At 38.8% G+C, this 16,304-nt stretch overlaps 1 protein-coding gene across 1 annotated transcript in view; it reads left to right on the top strand.

Moving 5' to 3' along the window:
- The window catches only part of LOC108135573 (ecdysone-induced protein 74EF), a 41,422-nt gene that overhangs the window by 9,672 nt on the left and 15,446 nt on the right, over positions 1 to 16,304 (top strand). The gene's annotated exons all lie outside the window — the stretch shown is intronic.

Below are 16,304 nucleotides of genomic sequence, written 5' to 3'. Positions count from 1 at the left end.
CCCCAAAAACCCCCCGAAACAATCCCCTTCTCCGCCCCAAAATCTGAGTGCCAAACGTTGCCACTGCAAAATGCACTTTGCAATTTTGTTGATTGCTTTGGCATTTGTTGTTACTGTTGCTTTTGGGTTTTCTCATTTTTATACCTCTGCAGAGGGTATTCTAATTTTGGCCAAAAGTTTGTAACGCAAGGACCAAAGAAATTATATATTTAACATGATTCTATGATCGATACCTTAGATATGTTCTTAAGTTTTTGCAACAATAAATCAAGAGCAAAAACTTGCTTTTGATTATGTTATATAATGGCTTAAGCATTTAAGCATTTGTATAAAATCAATTTTTTAAGGCAGTTGTTTAAGGAATTATCTTGACGTTTTTATTTTAAATCAGCGGTGTATTTTAAGCTACAACTGCTTTAAAGAAAGAATATCTGATTAAATAGGGTCATAACCACAAGTGTATTTAAACTTCGACTTGTCAAAGTTAACTTCCTTTCTTGTTACTGTTGCTGTTGTGTTCTCTCACTTTTTTGTTTTATTTATTTTTATACATTTGTTTTGCGACTTATCTAAATTCGTTCGCCTGTTGTTGCTGCTGCTGTACGCATTGCAGGTTGACCGCCGAGTTCAAGTTTTAACGGATATCGTTTAGTTGTTGCTGCTGCTGTTGCTGCTGCTAATGTCGTTGTTGCTGCCGTGTTCTCGTTTTTTGGCAGGAGCCTCGCCTTAGCCTCGTTATATAAGCAGCATTATGGCTCCGTGTCTTTTGTACTGCCAATGAAGTCATTTTGAGCGCCATTTTGTCAAGTTGCAGATTGATTAATGGTCCAGTGGCACTTTTTGAGCTCACAGATGGAAACGCTTAATTAGTTTTGGGGACGGGCTGATATATTGTGTTTCGAGATAATTACACTCAGAATTAGGTTGGAAAATTTAAGGAACTTGAACTTTACCTCTTGTGATTGTTAATTTCATTTTTTGCAATTTAAAAGAGTAACAAAATGGCTGAAAATAATAGGGAAAAGACGTTTAGTACCAATTAAACGTATTATACTATTTTCCTTATATTTTCTTTTGTGCTCTAACATATTATACATTAAATGTTTTCGGTATTTATAGAAATTTAATTTAGCCAAAATAATTGGATATTGGGTTACCGCTTTATCAGTTTATTATAAAAAAATACAACCCTCTTTTTGCTTTGCAATGTGCAATGCATACACAACAGGACTTCCTTCTCCTGATTTGCATACATCAGCGCTCTCATTACATATTAATCAGATTCAATATATATTACACACACAACTACTGTCCCATTGTCTCCCCTCCGCTGTCCTAATTGCACTGTAACCCATTAACACAGCAACAAAATCATGCAACCCGTTCGGGCATCCCTATTGTTTGTATTTGCGTTTCTGGGACCCATAGAAAAAAGGGGGTCGGCAAGCTGTTTTGCACAAAATTTTCACCTTCACCTCATCAGCAACAAAAACAACAGCAACCGCTTCGGAAAATCGACCAGCAGAGAGTGAGAAACAATAATGCAATAGGATAAAGACGGGGGAAAATCTAGATACATATGTTTGCATTTTCTCTCTGTTTTATGTTCAATAACAGTGACAGAAAAAAATACACCGAATTTGGGTTGGTGCTGTATTTAAATAGGTTCAATTGTTGCTTAATCTAAAATATAGTAATTCCTTAAAAATGTTTAAACCAAATCAGTTCTAAATGAGTGTTTTTTGCTTCAAAACTTTTGTTGAAGTATTATTTGTTTCAATATTTTTCAATCGGATGATTGGTAGTAAAGTTTGAAATATGATTTTGTAACTTCTTTAATTTATTGTATACTTTACTGTATACTTTATTACGGATCTTTGAAGTTCAAATGAAAACTAAAATTTAAAATGTTAAAATATATATATATATTACCTTAAATTTTTTGGCAAACTGTGTCCGAAAAATACAGCTGACAAGGGTTCATCTAACTATTATATTGTATTTGTTACAATATTAGCTTAAGATTTGAAAATCGGTATTGGATATTGGTCGCCCTATCTTTGTGGCTTTTAAAACCGGCCCTGAACTAAACTCGGCTCTAGTTCCAGTTTGCGCTGGGCCTTTTGATTGCATTAGAGCGTGTGCCGCCAGTCGCATCTTGTTAAAAGGCAGAAATGAAAACAAAAGGCAAGAGCAGAGCAGCAGCGGCAACGGCAACGGCAACCGATGATGATGATGATACAACCTTACAAAATTCTCAGTCGCAGACTGCGGTGCGATCCCCCAATCCGCACCACCACCCCCTCGCCAACCCCCCGCTCATCCCCCTCTCACAACGACTTTGAATGTTTAGCGCTGAACTTGTCTTGCACACAACCACAAATGCAGTTCGCAAAGAGAGGGAGAGGGCAACGAGAGATAGACACCGAGATAGAGATAGAGAGAGGCCGAAAGCAGAGAGAGAGAGCGACAAACACATTGATAGCTTTATTTTTGCCGTAGCGTGTGTGGTATGCAGCCTTGAATTAGTTCGCTGCACCCGCCCGTACATACACACAGGCAAACAAACGCACACACGGCGCATATAAACATACACTCACACTCACGCAAGGCAGTGCCATATAAGCAGTTCGCAGTGTGCGAAAGCTCTGTTTTGCTCTGCTCTGCTCTGCTCTGCTCCCCTTTTGCAATGTTCGTCGATCCCCCCACCACCCAGACCCCTCCCATCCCTCCTGCGGAAACCCACAAAACACCCCACATCCCATCCCACCCAATCGAAATGTAGAAGGAAAGAATCTACTGCGGCGCTATAATATACATACATATGTACATTCGAGCATGGGGCATCCGAGTTGTCGCTTCTTGTTTGCATATCCCATTTTCCGTCTTTGGCAAACAGAATGTTTGCTGCACAGCACGAAATTTGATAATCGATGGGGGGATTTATTCTCTGGGAAGATAATAATAACTGAAGTTATCTGAACTTCCTTTAATCAATAAGATGTTATTAATCAAAAAGTACATTAATTTGACGAGTAATTTCACCTTAAAGTATTTTCAATTTCATGATTACTAAGACAGTGATTAGACAAGATGCCAGCAATCTCTTTCATTGCAAACATTTTGATACATTTTAAGTACGTTCAGCAATTATGTTTCTAAAGCTTATCTGTAAACGCATTTTATTCCTATCACATTTTTAAGTCATTGAATTTTATAATCTTCATCTGAGTTGTACAACAGAACAACAAAAGTTCCTTTGAACTTGATTTCTGGAAATATGGTATACTTTAGTCAATACTAAAATATTATCTACTTTATATTGAAAGACAATTATAAAATTGAACTTTAAACCAATTGAATATAAATACGTTATTAAGACCATTAGTTCGAAATACATGTCCGCGATTTCGATTTGCGGTTTAATTTAAATTTAAATAGACCCAATTTTCGAAGATGTCTTGTCATGTAATAAGGTATTTAAGGAATCCAATTTTGAGATCTTCTCCCACATATGTGTGCCCCACATATGCCCCTACCCCTTTTTCAATTGATCAACGTGTTGCCCCTAATTATTTCCTCCTGTCAGTCCCACGCCCCCACCTTTTGGACATGATCCGTCATCTGCTGTGTCTAGCCTTCTGATCGTGCCGACATACATCTGAATCGAAGCACTATGTACTATATATAATCGCGGCAACGGATATGCATGTCTCTTTTCACTCTTCTTTTCGCTTGTGCGAAATGGGAATTAGCGAGTGTCGGGAAATGGGGGAAAATAAGCGGAAAACCGTCTCGCATCGTATGTGTGTCATAAATGCAGAAGACTAATTGCCTGTGCGATGGCGAATTGAATGCATTTTGAGCAGGAAAAATACAAATATTTGCTAAGCTGGAAAATGTTGGGGAATTATCCTGTCAAAGAAAAGGTTTCCATAGAAATGACATTCGAATAATAGCTAATTGAAAGGGAAATTAATTTTCAGGCAAAAGCTTAGTCGTTAGCAGGAACAGCTTGCTTAGGTTTTGTAGCAAAAAAAAAATATTAAGGCTTTCAATGGGAAAACATTTTAAGCCTACGAGGAATATGGGCCCAATTGCGTGCTTGTTTTGCGACAACATTGTCTATGCGTAAATAGATTGTTTTTGTGGCTGTTGCAGTTCGGTATTCAGATCAACACCCAGACACATCGATACATGGGGCTTGTCCTTCAAAATGAATAAACAGATACGTGAAAAACGAAAGCGAAAATTGAATGCGTAAGAGGGGCACAAGAACAACATCGAGATACCAACTGCAACAGCAATGCCAATGGCCACTGCAATTGCAGAAAACGGAAAATATTAGGCGGATGTCTGACTACATCGTGTGCATCTATAATTCGGCCATATATATATGTATCGTCTATATATATTAATATTTATAGGTTTCAGGAACCGCGAACGAGACTAGTTCAAGTCGGTGAATAATCACGGATATCGCTTTGTAGATTCCCCAGAATAATATATGTAGTATAAGCGATATAATGGGGAAGTCAAGTGGTGGCCCTAAATCCCAAGTACTGTCATTCGGGTTACCTGTTGTTGCTGCTGCCAGCCGGAGCTGAAAACGTCAGCAACATTGCTCGCTCCCCGGCAAAATAGCGATACATATACATTTATATATATAAATATATATGTGCTCAGCTGTGTGCATATTTTAGAATGTAATTGTGCATCTGGCCTAGACCTAGAAAAGGAAAATTTTGTTGCTATTATTATTGCTCGTACTCGTGCATTCGCATTCGCAGTCGTTCGCGGTTCGCAATTCGCAATTCGCTCGTTCGCCAATTCCTCTCAATTCTGTCTCTTTCACTCCGTGTGCCATTTTGTGTAGCACTCATTATTTGTTCTCCTTCCTCGCAAATTAAAAATATGCCTAAGCAAATAAAATGCATTCAATGTGTTTATATATACATATTTGTCTATATAGTTGCATTGGTGTTCGAGTCTCTTGGCATGCATTTTGTGTCTGTGGGTAATTGTGCGTTAGTTCGCACTGTACAGGGTGCTATGATGTAGTGATCACTGAAAATAAAAGCAAATACTCAATGACATATAACTATTTTTGAAACGGGAAGGAAACTATTTTAATTAAAATGATTTTTTACGAAAATTTATCAATATTTTATTTTTGTCCCGCAAATATCTTTTTTTAAGTAGCCATAAATGTCCTTACGGCATTAGATACAGTATTTTAACTTAGATCCCCATCTATTTCTGTACATATAAAAGACGAAAATATAAAAAAAATATATCATTCATTATTAAAATAATTTATAATTTCAAAAATTTTTTAAAAATTAACACCATTTTGTGTTTCTCGGGAAATAAAATAATTTTTAAGCATCCTGAAATAATATTGATTAATATTGAAAAGTATTTATGGTCATAAGCTCTTTTTCTTTTTCAAATTTTGTAATGATATTTAACGTTTCCTTGCGGATATATTTTCTTTAAGTTCCCATAACCATATTTCATGATAAAGCTGGGGACTTAGCACCCCTTATCCTTACCAATCACCGACAAGCAGAGACATTGGCTTTCAAATACACGCCAAGAAACAACAACGAACACAGCAGAAACAACTGCAATTGGCTTTAACTGCAATTGCAATGCAATGAGAATTGCAAATAAAACAAAACTGATCAAAACCAAAGCAAAGGCAAGAGGAGAAAAAACAATTGAAACACAACCCAGAACAGCAACAACAAACAATTTAAATTGAAAAAATGTTTTTTTTTTGCCGCTGTTTGTGCTACCGTCAGACAAACGGCCATAAACGCCGCCTAACCGAGTCACGCCCCCGCCCCCAGCTGCACCGCCCCTTTATCCCATCGATCGATCGCCGCGATTCAGCCCGTTGCAACATTGCAGTGGCAGTGTTCGATACGCGCAACATTCTATCAAATAAAATGCGAAACTACAAACAAAAAGTGCACAGGAAATAAAATGGAAAACTTTAGAAACATAAAAAAAACGTTAGATGTAAATTTTTAAATTTTCCAAAACAATTATTTTAACATCTCCATAGTTTTAAGCCAATTGCGTTTTCTTTTGGTTTTATTCAAATTTCTTCTACCTGCACAGTTGAAATCATTCAAAAATGGGTATATACTGTGCAACATTTTTTCATTGGTATATTAACTTAGAATTTTCGTATTTAAGTTATTAAAAAGTACTGTAGGAACAATACCTATGACAATGACTTATATTTTAGTTAAGATTCATTTAGACTTTCTAAATTAAACATGATTTTTCTGTTTGAATATATAAAAGTTTTGTTTGCTTGCATAAACTAAGCTTGAGTCATCTTATTGTATTTATTGAATTAATGTATTTTTTGCAATCTTGAAGATCTAATCAAGCCAGAAATAGAATCTAGTTTGGTATGACCAGATTCCGAGTTGCTAGATTATTTTTCTGTGTGTCTCAGAGATCTAAGCGAATGGCCCTGGTAGGGGGTGATGGCAGGAGAACGTGGGGGGGGGATATGGGGGTTCCGGGGGCCAGGAGAACCCAGTGAACTGCCCGTGGGGTAATGGCGAAGCTAACGACAATTCATTGCGATTCTCGAGTGGCAGCGGCGAGTGCCGGACTCGTCGTCGTCGTTGTCGTCGTTGTTGTCGTAGTTGTCGATGTTGCTGTTGTGCATGTTGTTGCTGCTGCTGCTGCTGCTTCTTGCGTTTTAGTTGTAGTTGTACGGAAAGGAAGGGGGCGAACGGGCTGAGGGGAGGCACGCATGTTGTCCATGTCCCCATTCGAGTCAAGTGACGTGTTATCTGTCGCCTTCTCTCAGAACTTTGACTTCTATCAGTTGAATGTCGTTGCAGTCGTCGACGTTGCCGTTGTGCAGTTTGCAATAGCAATTGCAAAATTTGACGCTGCTGCTGCGCTGCTATTGCTGATGTTGCTGTTTGTGTTGCTGCTGCTGCTGGCTATGATCGACGATGCCAATCGATCTCACTCGGGCTACCGTGTTGGCAGCAGACTGCCGCCGTCTGCCGCTCCACTCCCCTACAATACCGCCCAACGCCCCTCCCACTGCGCCTCGTTTCAATGTCAGTGTGTCTGTTATGCGCCATTATGATTGGTATTATTAGCAGCATGCCATGGAAAATGAAAACTGCCAACTGGCAGCGGCAACACTTTCCCTCTCGTTGCTTTCCATTTGCAGCAACAACTTCATCATCATCAGCATCAGCATCAGCATCTGCAACAACACAGCGGCAACGGCAACTTGCAACTGGCTGCTATGCAGTAATTATTGCACGATCAATTTGCCGGCCATCCATGTCGGTGAAAACTTTCCTTTGGCAACATATTAATAAGACCCGCTTAGCGTACGCTGGGTGTGGCTAACAAAGCGGTGGCACCTCCACAAATTTCCGAGCCAATTGAAAATGTTTTAATTAATAAAAAGTAAGAGGTGGGAAAATATAAGTGTAGATTTATTAGTATTTCTAACAAGTACGCTTCAATGTCCCGTGATTTATTTCAACTTTGTTTTTAAAATTAAATAGGTACTTATGTTTTTGATTTCTAATTTGTAAAAGTCATAACCCCTTTCAACAAGAAGTTATGATAAAGGTAAATAAATTGTCTACATACATATGGAATTTTAATTAGTATAAATTAGTTATAACCTTGACGTAAACTTTCTGAAACTAATGTGATTTAATTTCCTTAAAAACATACTTGAATGTTTTATCAAAACCAACCTCAATTTTAAAAACAAGTATTCGTCAACTATTGAAACAAATCCTAGGTAAGCTAAATAGTTGACTTTGAACTTTTTATAAATATAATTTCCTAACCTACCTTAATTCTTTTAAGATAAAACAAAAACATGAAAATGGTTAGCTTAAATGTATTTAAATTGATATTTTTTCTTGGAAAATGCTGAAGAGCAATATGCTTAATTATAAGAAAGTGCATAGCGTAATAGTATTTATGTAGATTTTCTTAAAAAGATGTCATTGTATCACTAGGAAATAAATCAATGTGCTAACTGATATCATTTTGTTTTCTTTAGAGTATTATATTTTAAGTAAATACTACTGATAAGATACATTTCCCTGCGACCCTCGTGTAATTTTTAGTGGCAGTTACTAGCAAATTGTCTGGCGGATGAGCAGTTGCAGTCGGCGTTGCGGTCGTCGTTGCCGTTAGCTGCGCTGCTTCCGTCACTGCTGCCGTCGACGTCGTCATGTACGCCCCAGCCCCAGTCAGCCCCCCTCCCCCTTTCCGTACCGCCTTACCTCTAACGCCGCTGCCCCAATGGCTGCGGTTGACGGCCGTACAGTTAGACGGACGTTTGCTTTGCTTTTGCATTTACAACACACGGACACACGCACACACCTAGACGGAGTGCATTATAATGGCATTGAAAATCGTTTTCAATAAAACACGTAAACAAACAACAAAAACCGAAAAGCCAAATGAAAATGAAAACGCACGAAAACACACAAATGCAACACCAACAACAACTGAACAACTGAGGCAAAGCAGAAGAAGCTTTGAGTTTGCACTTTTAGTTAATAGTTTTTATAAACATGCTTGTTTTGTTATATCCACTAATCAACGCTTAATAATGTGTGAGAATTTTGCTTGGGATTTCTGTGGCACTTGTTCGGCTTTTTTCTTCTTCGCTTTTTGATGCAATTCCAGCTTGGTTGGCTGCTTTCGATTATAAGTATGTTGTTATTTTTGTTATTTTTTTTTTGGAAATTTTCCAGTCGAAATGCTCTTTTGAATTTACATTTGTATCTTGCGGACTCACAATAGCTTGAACTTGAAAACGGCCGTTGTAGTTGTTGTTGCCGTTTGTTATTGTGCAGTTTAATCAACTTTTGTCTGTTTGGCGACTCGACTGACACTGAGCGAGACGGCGAACACGGAGGGACGGAGACGGGAAACTTTGAGAAAATGTTTCTATTGAATTTCAATATTCATTAGAAGCCGTCGATCTATGGGGGGTTGCACTGGACTGGGAAGGATGTAAAAGCAATGGGTAGGGGTGAAACGAGTTCAAGGGGAGTTAGACGTATAGACAAGGTGACGGAAATACTTGAGTATCTGGAAAATTCTATGAAAATGTAGTACTCAAATGTGTGTTGTGTTATATTAAATGATTATTAACCAAATTGCTTATTAACAAGCTTATTACTGACAGTATTATATTTGAAATTATTTCTCATTTGCTATAAAAAAAACACTTAAAATACAAGCCAAACGCAAACGTTTGATATAACTACCTAAACGATCTACACATATTGATTGTAAAAATATATTAAATAAATTAATGGCAATGGTAATATTCCTATTCTTAAAATGCTCTTATCACTAACTTTTTAACAATGCCTATTAAAATGTTTCTTGGGGAAACCCTTTCCTGTCCGCCATTAAACTGAATTGAAGTTTCTGATCGAGTGTCGAATGAGCGAAAGTAAAAATTCAAATTGATGGCTTTCGGAAATCAAATGAAAATCGAGCAACAAACGGCAAATGCAAACCAACTTTCGGCACTCCAACGCCATTCGTTAATTAAAATAAATACTTTCCGCCACGGACGTGGACGTAGCAGTCGAATCATTGTGCCAAAAAAATAAAATATATGTAAGTAAAAGAAAAGAAAATAAAATAAAAAGAAAAGAAAATCGGCGAATGTGAAACTGTTGGCCATTCCTCCACATGTGGCCTGCATTTTCTTTTCGCTTTTCTTTTGATTTTCTGCTTACGCTCGTTGCATGACCAAGAAGTCAGTTACTCAGTTAGTCAGTCAGTGTTACCCGATCCGATCCCAGCCGATTCAAGCCGATCCCAGCGATCCGATCCGAGCGATGACGATGCGGCCAAAAGCGGCCTACTAAGACACTTTTACCCTGCCACAACTGCTAACTGGTTTTGGTTTGGTTTTGGCCAAAAGATACAGTCAAGTCGAGCCGAGCCGAGCTGAGCTGAGCCGAGCCATGCCGTGCAATGTACAGCGCACAGCGCAGCATTAGAAATTGGCCAGCAGAGATCGATGCTTGGCTTCACACAGCGGAGCCAGTGAGGAAAACTATGCGAAATTCACTTTCATTATGAATGGCCGAATGGAGCTGCATACAAATGCGGTCCGAGATTTGCGATTGCCGGCCATTGCAGTGGCGGCCGCATGGTCATCCAACCTGGCCAAGTTTGTTAGCCAAATCATGGGTTTTCCTTTCTTTCACATCTGCGGTTGTCTGTTTTTGTTTTTTTTTTGTGCCGTTGGTTGGTTGTTGCTGCAGCTAATTGACGGGCTAAACGTTGTCATTCAGTGGGCCAAGTTCGATTCAGTTGACTGGGATAATTATGATCAGTTAGGAATTGGACATACTTGAGTTGGGGTCTAGTTATTATACTCCTTTATTTGGGGAGTAAGATGGTATATTGTGTTTGTGCAAAAGATCTTGAACCATGGTATAATTAAAGTATACTTATTCATTATTATTTTAAGTCCTTCTTTTTACAAATAGTGAAAATCTATTGCATCTCCATTTTTGATAACAGAAACATCAAGGAAGGCTATATTCGAAATAAACACACATTTTTAAAAAAAGTTACCTTGCTAACAGTTTTTGTAACATTTTTTTCTTCAATCGGTACTTATAGTGTCTTCTTGAATTTAAAGAAAGCACCAGTACAAAATTATCTACTTAATGAAATCAATTTTATGTACTACCTGAATCAAACTATGTCTCGACTTTATACCTTTTAATTCAATATTTGGAAAAACATTATTTTCTAAAGATCTCTGTAATGTTTAATATTTATCTCGTTAAGTGTACTTCTTATACATATACAAAAATGCAAAATAAATGTTGCTGCCATTTTATGATCAATTTATGATATAGCCAATTTGGCATTGTTTAGCTTAAGGAACAAGAATCCTATTAAAAGATACTTTCATCCGTAAGCCCATTATGTCCAAACTTCAGCTGTTCCATTACTTTTCATGATGCCGCCCCGAGGGCCTGTCTACATGGAACTGCATGTAGCACTCAGCTGGAGCCCATTATGCTTGCCACATCAAATCAAATGGCTAACTGAGCTGAGCATAGATGTTGCATGTTGCTGCTGCAGTTGTTGCTGTTGCTGTTGCCGCTGCCATTTAGCGCAATTGACGGCAGGTCCCAGGCCAAGACAGACGGCAATTGGAAGTCGCCGACTAACACATTTCAGGTCTTCAGCTTCAGCTTCGGCTTCCCTCCTTGCCCCATCGATTGCCCTGCTTTTTTCCAGCCGTTTCCATTTCGCATTTTCGCTTTCATTTTCTTTTTCTTACCAAGCGAAATATTTTTGTATTTTTGTTTATTTTTTTTTTATAAGCGAGAAAATCGAAAGTTTTTCCCCAGACCATAATGCAAAAAGAAAGTGCAAGTGCAGCAGCTGAAGCTGAAGCTAAATCTGAAGCTGAATCGGCGGGACTTGAGGGGTGGCTCAAAGAAAGGAAAAGCAAAACAATGCCAATGGGGCGTATGAGCAACTTGTTTTCGGGCCAAAATGTAGGATGAATGCCATTGTTTTGCGGCTGACGACAACGACGAGTTTTTCCAGCTACCACTTGGAGTTTTCTTGCTGTTGCCGCTGCTACTGCTGCTGTCGATGTTGTTGTGCCATTTTCGTTGTCAAGTGCAAGTGTAGCTGGGTTTGCTGGTCAAACGAGCAGTAAAGCACTTACTGCGATGGCCAACAGCGGAATAATGTTGCATGCAGCACAATCAGCAATTTCCTTTCGGTCTGGTCCGTCTGGTTCGTCTGGTCCGTCAGGCGCTTTCGATTTCGTTTAATTAAAACGCATAAAAGTTGACTCTAGCTTGGATGTCATTGTCTAGGATGGGATTGTCTTAGATGGTTCGACGACAACAATCTCTTGGCTCGTCATTGGCAGTGACTGACTGAAAGCCAGAAACATAAACAGAAACAGTGGTTTTCTTATCATTGACATTGGCTGGAAAAACTTGCCAGCATCAGCGTCAAAAACTTGTCATCATCATAATTCTTAATTATGATGTGAAGTCTGCGCTGCACTCTGATCATTCTGCTGCGTTTTTTTTTCTTTTACGTCATTTCAATAACAAGCTAAGAACTCGCGCACCTAAGTCGTGGTCAAGGTTTTGGTCTAGAGTTGTTGGCGGCCTGAAAAAAGTTGACACTTGTAATTGCCGCTTTACAAGCAAAATAAGCAAGCGAATTACTCATACGCCCCGTTGCCACTGCCATTAAAGATGACGCGGTGAACATTTTGTGGTCTTTGCTTTTTATTCCTTTTGCTGCTTCTGATGGTCAAGAGCATGCTGCACCCATTTTGTCTTCATTTTCGCCAATTTCATGACTGAAAATGGGGAAACAATTGAAACTGACTGAAGGCTTCGACCGAGAGATAATGAAAAACCGCTGAATTGAGATGTTTTTTGGTTGTTGCTTTAATTTTCTGCCGCAAAAGGTGAATGCCATTTGAACACGTGTTCTCTTGATGGCTGTAAAAACTTCCTGAAGATTTCTAATGATTTAAATTAAGCTATCTACTAAATAATATATTTCCATTAGTTAAATTAGTTTTCAATAATTTTTGGTACCAAACCTTTACAATTTTTGTTTTTCTTCCTATACATACTCGTAAAGATTGATAACTAAACTCTGAGTCATCGTTTAGAGCAACCCACCTACCAATTCCTTTCCAATTCATCAGAAAACCTCTTTGACAATGTAAAATGCATCAAGTTTCCCATCCAATCGAGCGTTAAAGTTCCATTCGCCAACAGGTCACGAATTTTCAGTTGATATCGGGTATCCATCAGACTGCAGCATCTTCCTAATCTCGTCAAGCATCAAAGTCGCAATCATCAATTCGACGACATTATAAACGTTGCTCGTTTAACCCACAAGGGTCCTTTTTGCCCCCGCAATCACATTTCATTTTACTGGAGAGACAAAGAAACTATACTGACAATTTTTCGGCAAGATTACGAGCGCTGAACAAAGAGATGTCCCCACTTCCCCCTATCGAAGCCGTAACAATTACAAAGTCTGCTCTGCTTCTATTATTCCACTGGCAGAAAAGTACGGTATCCGGGAAATCAAAAATGTTTCCTTCAGCCAAACCCTGGCCGAGTCCTAACAATTTTAAAATTATTTTCAAAGCTCTTAAGAAAATGTATTACATTTAGATGATGACTCTATGAATTAATAATCTATGTTTTAAAACATTATTTCCAATTTATTAATTTAAATATTTCTTTGTTCAGTTTTGATACAGCAAAAGGTAGCCTTATTTTTAGATGGAAAGATTCCCTATTCGTTTCAAACTTTTGGATGACATTTTGCCTTGTGTACCTTAACTTCTTTGGTGCGAAGGAGAGGCAGAGCAGCAGGTTTTGTCGCCTCGGCGATGCCATCGTAATCTGGTGATGGGGAGCTGGATGGGGAGGCTGCGGAGATTGCGATTGTGATTCTGTTTCAGCTTTCAGCTCCAGTCTGCAGGTTAGTCAGTCAAGTCGGTTTGTCAGTTAGTCGCTGGGTTGGTTGTTCGGTTTGTCAGTTAGTCAGTGCGACAAATTTCGCTGGGTTTGAGTGCACGGCGCGTGTATTAGATGATATAAGGTCATTCACTGCTGTTTACACCGAAAACTTCGTCTCGCCGACGCTGCTGCGCTGCTTTGCTCTGCTCTGCTGCCGAAATTTCTGGATGACGCTGCGCTCAATATACAATATACAATATACAGTTTGTTTTGCCGCATCAGTGTGTTGGTGCGGCCGAGTTGAAAGCTATACCCGAAACGAAACCCCAAACGTTTGCCCTGCTTATACATTTCCGACATCTTCCTTGCCCATCGACCGCCTGTCTGGCAGTAGGTGGCGCTTTTGTTGTCGTCCAGTTTAGCACAGTGGCGCCAGGATCATTATTTCCGTCTTTGAATACGTTAAATAGACTTATATTGTATTGTATAAATAAATCTAGTATTGGTAGTTAATATTTTCTTTTCTTATCCAAATTATAAATTATTTAATGATTTTTGTTGCGAAGATTGTTTCGGTTTTATCGAAAAATAAAACATATATTAGAGTTCTCTAGTCTATATATAATTTTGTAATGGTAACTTTCTTTCCGCTCACTATGTTTAAAGATTCAATCGATTTAGATTTCAATGCTTTAACTGACTATACTGTTTCTTGATAGTTTAATGATTTTAAAATTTGTGATTTTTCTTATTTAAATCTTAAATTAAACTGCCAAGCAATTTAGTAACGGAAATATTGGAACATTTAAACGTACATAGCTACTTTGTTTCATTGCAAGCATTTGATTATCCCCAACGTGGTGATTAGTTTTCCAATCGAACCAACCAGTGTGCGGCATTTGTCGTTAGCTGTTCAATGACTTCTGTTGAAACATGAATCGGCTACACAGTCGACACCCAAACCAAGCCCAACGATTCCGATTCCGAAGGAGTCAAGGATCTGTGGGCAACGGAGGAGCAGAAGTGGAAGCTTTCTGCAGGCGGAGCAGTGCCACCTAATGCGCTTCCTCTTCAACAAATTCTTTAACGACTGGCTGTCTGTCTGTCTCAGTCCCCTCTCTTTTCTGCTTCTTCTGGCAAAAGGAGCCGTCGGCGGCAGTCAAACCCCAAACGTTTCCCCCAGGTCCATTCTACTAGTCCAAAACCCTTGCCTTTGTTGCTAAATCTTACACAGCGAAAAATAAAAGAGTTTATTTGTTACTTAACCTTCTTGGTTGTATTACTTAAATATTAACTGTTGCTTTAGATCTTCATATAAACAGTTTCATAGATTGGGTGCAATAAATAAATTCTAGTTGTATCTATTTCTTTAACCATTTTTCACAGAAACCAATTTTTATATTTCATCACGCCCCTGTTTTTAAGTTTCCCATTTTTAGAAGGACAGGACTATTAAGGATTTATGGCTTTATCAGTTATTCAAAAAGTAAAATTCTATTATTTTAAATATATTTTCTCTGCACCTTTAGTTGTCGGTACATTGGACTCATTTCACACACACACATTCGCACTTAGACGGGTGCACACAGACAAAGAGCTATTGCAAAAGTATGTCTGTGTCGACGTCGCCTCATTTAGCTTCTCCTTCTGCCGCCCCCTGCCCCTGCCCCCTTTCCCTCCCCGCCCCTTGCGTCTACGCCCTCGCTGTTTCTAAAAACAAAACTCTTCCTTCTACCGCTCCTCCGTCTTCTTCTTCTTAGTCGCCTACTTGCTCTGCTTCCTTTATTTGCAACATACATTATATGCCAGCCGAGAGAGAGGAGAGAGTGCTATCTGCTCGCTCGCACACTTGCAATCGCAATCAGCAAAGTAAATGGAAAGGCCCCCAACAACAACACTAAGCAAACGGAAAGTGAAAATTTGCTCCACTGACAGACAGCAAAAAGAGAGTGAGAGCGAGCGAGAGAGAGCTCTGTTAACTCTCTCACAGACACAGAGAAAATCACTTACATACACTTGCATTGAGTCATAATCGTGTCGATTGCAGCAACGACTCTAAATCTCTCTCTCTCTCTCTCTCTCTCTGATTCCCCAACCCCCACCCATCTCCTCCTTTTTTCCCCTCCCCATCATCCTTCTCGTTATCCCCATCCTTTTCCCCTCTCTTTTGAGAAAACATAGACCAGATGATCGCTTAGCCCTTTTGACGTGGCCTGACCCATTTGGCGAGACACCGATAGCCTTCTCCAGAGAATTGGGGAGAATCGGCAAGAAATGGCCGAGAGGAAAAGGGGGCGGACGAAAGGGAGCAGAAGAGACCGAAGAGTAGAGAGCACTGGGTCTGGGTCGCAGGCAGTGATTGTTGTGTTACTTTTATTTTTAATCGCTCCTGATGTGTAATGATCTTTAAAAGGGAAGTAATCAGGCCTTTGTTGGCTCATCGGGAAATATGCTGTAATTCGTTTAATTTAAATTAAGAGCATCATCAATTCTTAAAATAGTTCACGAAGTGTTCTTGAAAATCCAAGAGTGGATTGTTTTCCAGAAAACAATTGCATTCTTAATCAGAAATGTTTTTACTTTTATCTAAAAGAGGAAACCAAGAATACAAAAGTAAAAAAACAAATCTTCTCAAAGGCTTGGGCTTGAATTCCTAATTTCGAACCGAATTAATTTACAAAATATTTGGTCAAAACATACTTTTAAAATTTCGTTTGGACGACTAACTAACTTATATTTTCAAATAATAATTTAAAAGAAATTGAGTCTTAAAGTGTT

This window comes from Drosophila elegans, unplaced genomic scaffold (genome assembly GCF_018152505.1).
Source record: "Drosophila elegans isolate 14027-0461.03 unplaced genomic scaffold, ASM1815250v1 contig_208, whole genome shotgun sequence".
Classification (NCBI taxonomy): Eukaryota; Metazoa; Arthropoda; class Insecta; order Diptera; family Drosophilidae; genus Drosophila; species Drosophila elegans.
The sequence above is the reverse complement of the archived record's forward strand: the minus strand, read 5'-3'. Positions and strand labels throughout refer to the sequence as shown.